This window comes from Lactuca sativa, chromosome 4 (assembly GCF_002870075.4).
Source record: "Lactuca sativa cultivar Salinas chromosome 4, Lsat_Salinas_v11, whole genome shotgun sequence".
Lineage (NCBI taxonomy): Eukaryota > Viridiplantae > Streptophyta > Magnoliopsida > Asterales > Asteraceae > Lactuca > Lactuca sativa.
Genome location: NC_056626.2, coordinates 41,463,836 through 41,471,177, shown reverse-complemented (window position 1 = coordinate 41,471,177; position 7,342 = coordinate 41,463,836).

The window sequence follows — 7,342 nt, the reverse complement described above, 5'->3', positions numbered from 1 at the left end:
TTGCATGCTGGCTTGTTATGTTATATGTGATAGAGGTAGTATGAGGGGACCAGTCCCTGTGGTCGGTTGTTAGGACCGACGGGTAGTCAGCGCCCCAGAATGGCTTGACATGGGTAGTCAGCGCCCCAGAATGGCTTGACATGGGTAGTCAGCACCCCAGAATGGCTTGACACAGGTAGGACGGCACCCCAGAACGGCCGTACCGGGTAGTCAGGCACCCCAGAATAGCCTGGCAGTATGTATGTTACGTGTTTGAATGGTATGTGGTACGATGGGGGAACTCACTAAGCTTTGTGCTTACAGTTTTCAGTTTCGGTTTCAGGTACCTCCTCAACTAGGGGAAAGGAGCCGGCGCGGTAGCAGCATGACACACACACACTCTCCGATTTCCGCATTTACGAGCTTCACTGGGATTTGTACTCTGATATTTTGATTGAATGTATGAATTGGCTTTTAGACATGGTTCACTTGTGTTATAATTTGATCAGACAATGTTTTTAGCTTTTAATATTTTCTAAAGTAATGTTTTTAAAACGAAATTTTTGGTCATGAAAATTGGGTCGTTACAGCCCAATGAAGCCCTAATTGACCTAAAAGCCCAACCATGTGATTAATGGGCTAGTTTGGGTAGGAAACCCTAATTAGGGTTTGGAAAACCCTAATTTTGGGAATTATCGGGACCCGCACTTGAATTAATTACTAAACTGAAAATATTAATTAATAATCATTGGCTAATTAACCTAAAGCAATATTGGACTTAATGGATTAAGTTTGAAAACTTAACCCTAATTGCCATTTCATGTAAAAACCCTAATTTCACTTGGGCCTTGGTGATTGGAATATTGATGGGCTATCCAAGAACAAGTAAATGGACCAAAGTAATTGGATGAGTTTCAGGGTAAGGCCCATGTGAAGGACTTGGGCCCAATTTGGAAAGTTGGGCCATAGGTGGGCCATATCTGGGCCTTGATGATTATGTGATATCAGGCCATAGGAATACCAAGAGGTTGGACTAGAATAATTGGATGGGCCTTAAGGAAAGACCATGTAGAGGTTTGGGCCCAATTTGGAAAATTGGGCCATATGTTGGGCTTTGGCCCATTACTTGGCTATTAGGCCTTTGGAGTGTGAGTTGGACCTTAGGCTTGGAACCCAATTATTAATTGGGTATTGTTTGATGTTGGCAGTTTGGGAATCTATCAACCAGCAGTTGGAGTTTCATCTGCGGGACTTCAGCAGTGCCAGGTGAGTTACCTCACTATACTAAGGGGTCTAAGGCACAAGGTCGGCCCATTGGATATGATATCCTAGCAATTGATAGTATGTTGAGTATGAGTTAGTGTTGCATGTGATTTTCTATGTTAGTTGGGTAGATCTGTAGGACTACCTGTAGTATTATGTGATTATCTATATGCACATTAGTTGTGTTATATGTCGATATATTATGTGGGATGGGTTGAGGTAATATCGCTCCGTGCAGTAACCAACAAACCCGGGAGCATTCCAGATACGAGCTGAGGGAGACTCGTACTGTGGCCCTTGTCACATCGTGACCACATACACGTCACGACGTGACCAACCTCCAGATACACGTTCTTCATTTGCCTGGTCACATCGTGACACATAATTTTTCCCAAAAATCACGCTTTTGACTCTTTTAGCCCTACTCTCATCTAATCTGGAAAACTAGTGTTACAACAGACAAACTCATATTTATATTACACATACATAAAAAAGAAGTAATTTTAATTTTTTAAAATTAGCGAACAAAATTTCTAAATATACGTCGAAACATTGACATCCTTGATTTTTATATAGATGCATACATCAAAATAAGCACGTAATTTTTTTAAGTTAACGAAAAAAATTTAGTAAGGAAATTTAGAATATATATATATATATATATATATATATATATATATATATATATATATATATATATATACTACGATGATAAACAAAAAAGTTTAAAAAATAAATGAATGAAATATGCATTTTACAATGTACAAAGTGAGTTAAAATGCATTTAAAAAAAAGTAAAGAGGTGAAAAATGTCATTTAACATAGTATTTTAAAATGTATATGGATGGAAAATGTCATTTCTAAAAGTTGAGGGTGCAAACTGCCCTGTTATTAAGGAAAATCATATTATATATGTTGCGGAAGATAAACACGAATGTTTAGAAAATGGAAGCGGTAAAATAATATTTTACAAATTACTAAGACCATATGGTGCACCTAATACTGCATACTGGAGTATACTGCGGTATGCAAGAAACACCTCTTCGACCCCAAAAAAAATGTAGTATGGTTTCCGCATGTCACTGTTTTGCCGCACTTTTTTTTCTTTCTTTTTTAATTATTTTTAAATCATATAAATATTAAAAAAAAATTAAAAATATATTAAACTTCATGGTTTTTAATTCCCTATAAATAAAGTATAATATTGATATATTATTTGCATATATTTAAAATTAAATAAAAGTGTGGTAATGTGTAACGCCTTGACTCTTAGGTGATAATTTAATGACTTTAATTTTCATAATTTTAAGGTCTACTCGACGAGTTGGATGCCCTGACTCGTCGAATTGAAGCGGATTGGGCAACATGTTTAAGTGACCTATTCGCCGAGTCCAAGATAGGAATCTACGAGTAGGAACTAGAGGATGAAACCCTAATTTCTGGGGTTTTGCACCCTATTTAAAGGATCATAAGCCTCCTTTAGCCCCCTTACAACCTCTTGAGAGTCCAACAAACCCTAATCCGTGCGTGTGCTCCACTCTTGTGTGTTTTAAGCATTGGAAGGTGGATCTTAGTGAGAAGAGTTTGGAGAGCAAGTGGCTAGAAGCAAGGAACGTGGGATCTAATATCTACCTTAGTTAGCATCTTTTGGAAGGTATGAAGCCGTTACCTTGACCTCATTTCCTTCTAGATCTCATTTGGTTAATTATTAGGCTTTTCTAGCATATTATGAAGCTATTCTTGGGTATGAGCTAAGATCTGAAGTTGTAACTTCAGATCTGAACTCTCTTTGGTCTCTAAGTCCATAAAGGTTTCAACTTTAGCAAGTGTGAACCTCTCCTTAGGTGTAAAACTCCATTACAATCTTGGTTTTGTCATTATAAGACTTTAGAGCCTTGCATGGACGTAAAGTTTGCAACTTTACGTGATAAACATGCCTTGAGAAGCTTGATCTACAATATGGAGCCTCGGAATGGCTTGCAAGGATTCTAAATGAAGAAAGGTCTGAAGGGACACGGCGAGTTGCATGGTCAACTTGGTGAGCCCGATGAAGATTGCCGTGCAAGGAATTCTGCATGGACTCGACGAGTCAGTAGGGCGACTCGGCTAGTCAGCTAGGGTTTTCCCGAATTTTAGACATGCATGGACTTGTTGAGTTGTAGGAAAAACTCGACAAGTCAATGAGGGGGATTTCACGACTACCCGAAGTTCTGGAAGGACTCGACGAGTCAGTGACTGCACTCGACGAGTCAAGTCAATATGGACTGTTGACCTTGACCGTTGACTTTGACTATTGACTTCAGGGGCCTTTTGGGAAATTGGAAATTTACAAGTATGGTTCTATGGTGAATATAGGTGTTGGAGTTTGTGGCGGTGATCCAAGAGTTTGAGCCTATCTTTAGAGTCGACAGTTGCGAGGTGAGTTTTCTTTACTATACTCAAGGTTCTAAGGCACCAAGGCCTTTTTGGATTGTTATCCTGATATGTTATGCTAGTATGATCTGTTAGATCGGTATCCTGGTAGATAGGATGATATATGCTGTTACAATCTGTTCGATCAGTATCCTGGTAGATAGGATGTTATATGTTGTTATGATCCGTTAGATCAATATCATGGTAGATAGGATTTTATATGTTGCTATGAGCCGTTAGATCAGTATCCTGGTAGCTAGGATGTTGCTATGCTGTTATGATCTATTAGATCGGTTTGTTTGTCTATAGACTGTTATGTGATTATCTGTTATATGTGCACATGTTTGTTTGGTGGTTGTGGCTTATCTGCTTTGTGCGAAAGCCAATAGAACTGGGCATTCCAACCTATTGGTTGTGGGCCGTGAGTATTCCATCCCGAGGATGATTGGACTCATAGTATGTGTGCATTCCAACCTATTGGTTGTAGGCCTGGGGTATTCCATCCCGATGATGATTAGACCCATAGTATGTTGGCATTCCAACCGGATGTTTGAGGGCCTAGGGTGTTCCAACCTGATGGTTGACTGGACCCATAGTATGTTGTTTACGATTATATGTGTATTATTGTGTGTATGGGTATTTTGAGGGAACTCACTAAGCTCTCAAGCTTATAGTTTCAGTTTATTATTTCAGGTACATCAGGGGACCGTGGCAAGACAAATGCATGATCGTACTGCTCCTCACTTTTTAGGCTGGAGGGAGTGGTGCCACCGAAACCGCACTCCCTCCACCGCCACATAAGCATCACATCATTTTTACCACAAAAGTGTGGTTTCTTGTCACACCAAGGGAGTGGTGCCACACTTTTATTTTCTTTTATTTTTTGTTTTTTTAGCTATTTTAATTAAAACTTTTTTTTTAATAAAAAACATAATTTTTCATTACTTGAAAATTTTAAAAAAAAAAACATTACATTGCATTACACACACACAAAAAACAACGAAAAACACACACAAGACATTAAAATAATTCTAAAAACTTAAAAAACACAAATAAACTAACTAATGCAAACTACATAAAGCCGTTCTCCGAGAACTCGTCTTCGGAGTCATCCGGTGGATGCAAATTAAGGTTAATATTTTGAACCCTATAAATGTGTTCCAACAAGTCATTGTGAAGATTGTAAATGTTTCAGTGCAATGTATCTCTGCTCTCCTGTTCATATACTCTTCGCCACCAATTTCTATTGGTTGTGTCTCTGGTACAGTTTCTTCCTCGTCAAATGCACATATCGCTCTTCCTTCGTTTTCAATAATCATGTTATGCAATATGAGACATGTATACATGATTTCTTGAAGTTTTTCCTCGCCTAAATGAAGTACTGGTTTTTTCAATATGAACCACCGGTTCTTCAAAGCTCCAAAAGCACGCTCAACATCCTTCCTAGCTCTTTCTTGAGCTCTCTTGAATTTTTTCGTCTAGAACAATGTGGACACGTAAACAATTTAACAAACACAACATACTCATGATAGATTTCATCGACCAGATAATAACCATACTTATATGGCGTTCCACGCACTTCAAAAGAAGGATCTAGTGCGGATCCATCGTATATGTTGCTAAATATAGGTGAACGATTAAGAACAATGATGTCGTTAATCGAACCACAAGAACCAAAAAAAGCATGCCAAATCCACAGATCTTGTGATGCAACTGCTTCAAGTATGACCGTTGGGTGACCATGATCACCTCAGGTAAATTGCCCATGATATGACGTAGGGCAATTTTCCCATGTCCAATGGAGACAATCTAGGCTTCCTAGCATTCCAGGAAACCCATACACACTAGAATGATGAGCTTGCAATTGCAAAATATCATTACATGTAGGTTTATGTAAATACTTTGAACCATAAAACTGAATCACAGTTTGGCAGAAAAAGTGGAGACTGTCTCGTGTGATCCTAATGTGCGGCCGTGCATTTTTGTAAGGGGGTGAAACCGGGTGTACCTCTAGCATCGTAGCGTTGTTGAAAAAAACTGCACTCCCTCGTTACATCTTCAACTATACGTTCATATAAACATTTGAACATTCTGAAACACCTATGAAAATAACACACTTGATAAGTGGCATGCTCTTGTAAATAGTCTTGTACCAAACATTGGTTGGCTTCTTCACGATTTTTGAAAATATATCTTCGTGTTCTCCGTTGAGAACTTGTAGCTGCTTTATTGCATAAAGCATCATATGTTTGTTCCGCCATTTGAGCACACGCAACAATGACATAAAAAATAGTCTAAAATTCTTCAGAAGATGAAGAAGATGACATTTTTTAGAGAGATTGGTAAGTTTTTTTTTTTTTTTTTTTTTTTAAGTTGAGAGAGAAAGGTTTGTATTGTGTGAAAAAAATGAAGTGTTAGTATATATATAGGAAAGAAAGGCAAAAAGGAAAAAAAAATAAAATTTATTGCAAAGACCGTTCAACAGTCAAAACACTCAACAACCACTCACGATTCGCGGAATTCTCCAACCGTAGTGCGGCCAAAACCTCAGTCTGGGGGTGTTGTGCGCGGCTGAAGTGGCACAAACCGCGGCCGCACCCTCCACCCTTATGACTTTGTTTCTGAGAGACTCTGATATAGACTATTTTGAAAACAAATTTGTAATGACAGTTGGATTTAAATGTTTTAAAAAGTTTAAATTTGGCATGCTTTTTATGGATGTTACAAATGTATGGTATGACACCCACCAACTTTGTAGGATGAATGAAAAAGACGACTTCACAGTGCAAAAGTGTGGTATGTATAGTGACACCTATCGGTCTAAGTGGAGGGGTTATATGGCACTTTAAAAAGTCTAAAGGTAAAAAATGTCATTTAACAAAGTATTTGAATATATATATATATATATATATATATATATATATATATATATATATATATATATATATATATATATATATATATATATATATATATATATATATATATAAAGGTTGAAAAAATCATTCGACGGTAGCTCGACGGTCGACTGGTGTCAAGCAATTAATCAGTTCGATAGGGATTAATCGGTGACCAAAAATTACTTATAAAACTATTTTAAAACTTAATATATCTTAAGAAAAAATAGTATTTGAAAATTTAAAATTTTAAAATATTTGGGATAATATTTGAAAATTTGAATATTTAAAAATTTAAAATTTTCAAGTTTTGAAAATTTTGGTGTAATATTTGAAATTTTGAATTTTTAAAATTTTCCCGCCAAGGACCGCCGAGGACCGGTTAACCTAAGTTTGACCGATATTGACCAATTTCCGCCAAGCACTTTAATCGTAATCAGTTGCATAACGGTGGCCAACGGTAGGCAGCAGGAATATAGTGGTGCTGAAAGTGGTTGGAGGATATAGTTACGTTAATGTATAACTAATATGTATTAAAAAATATATAAACAATTCTAAATATTAATTGTTTCCAGAGTTTTACTCGATGTAAAAAAAAGAAAAAAAAAAAAAAGAAAGAGACACTTTATATAATTTACCAAGTTATAGTCTTATGTTACACAAATGATATAGTATTAATTATGTTACAAGGCCATGTTTTTATACAATCTTTAAGATTTAAGTGTTAAAATAAAGTGTTTTTAAGTGTGTTTCGTTATAATAGCAACATAAAATCTAAACATAATGTTATA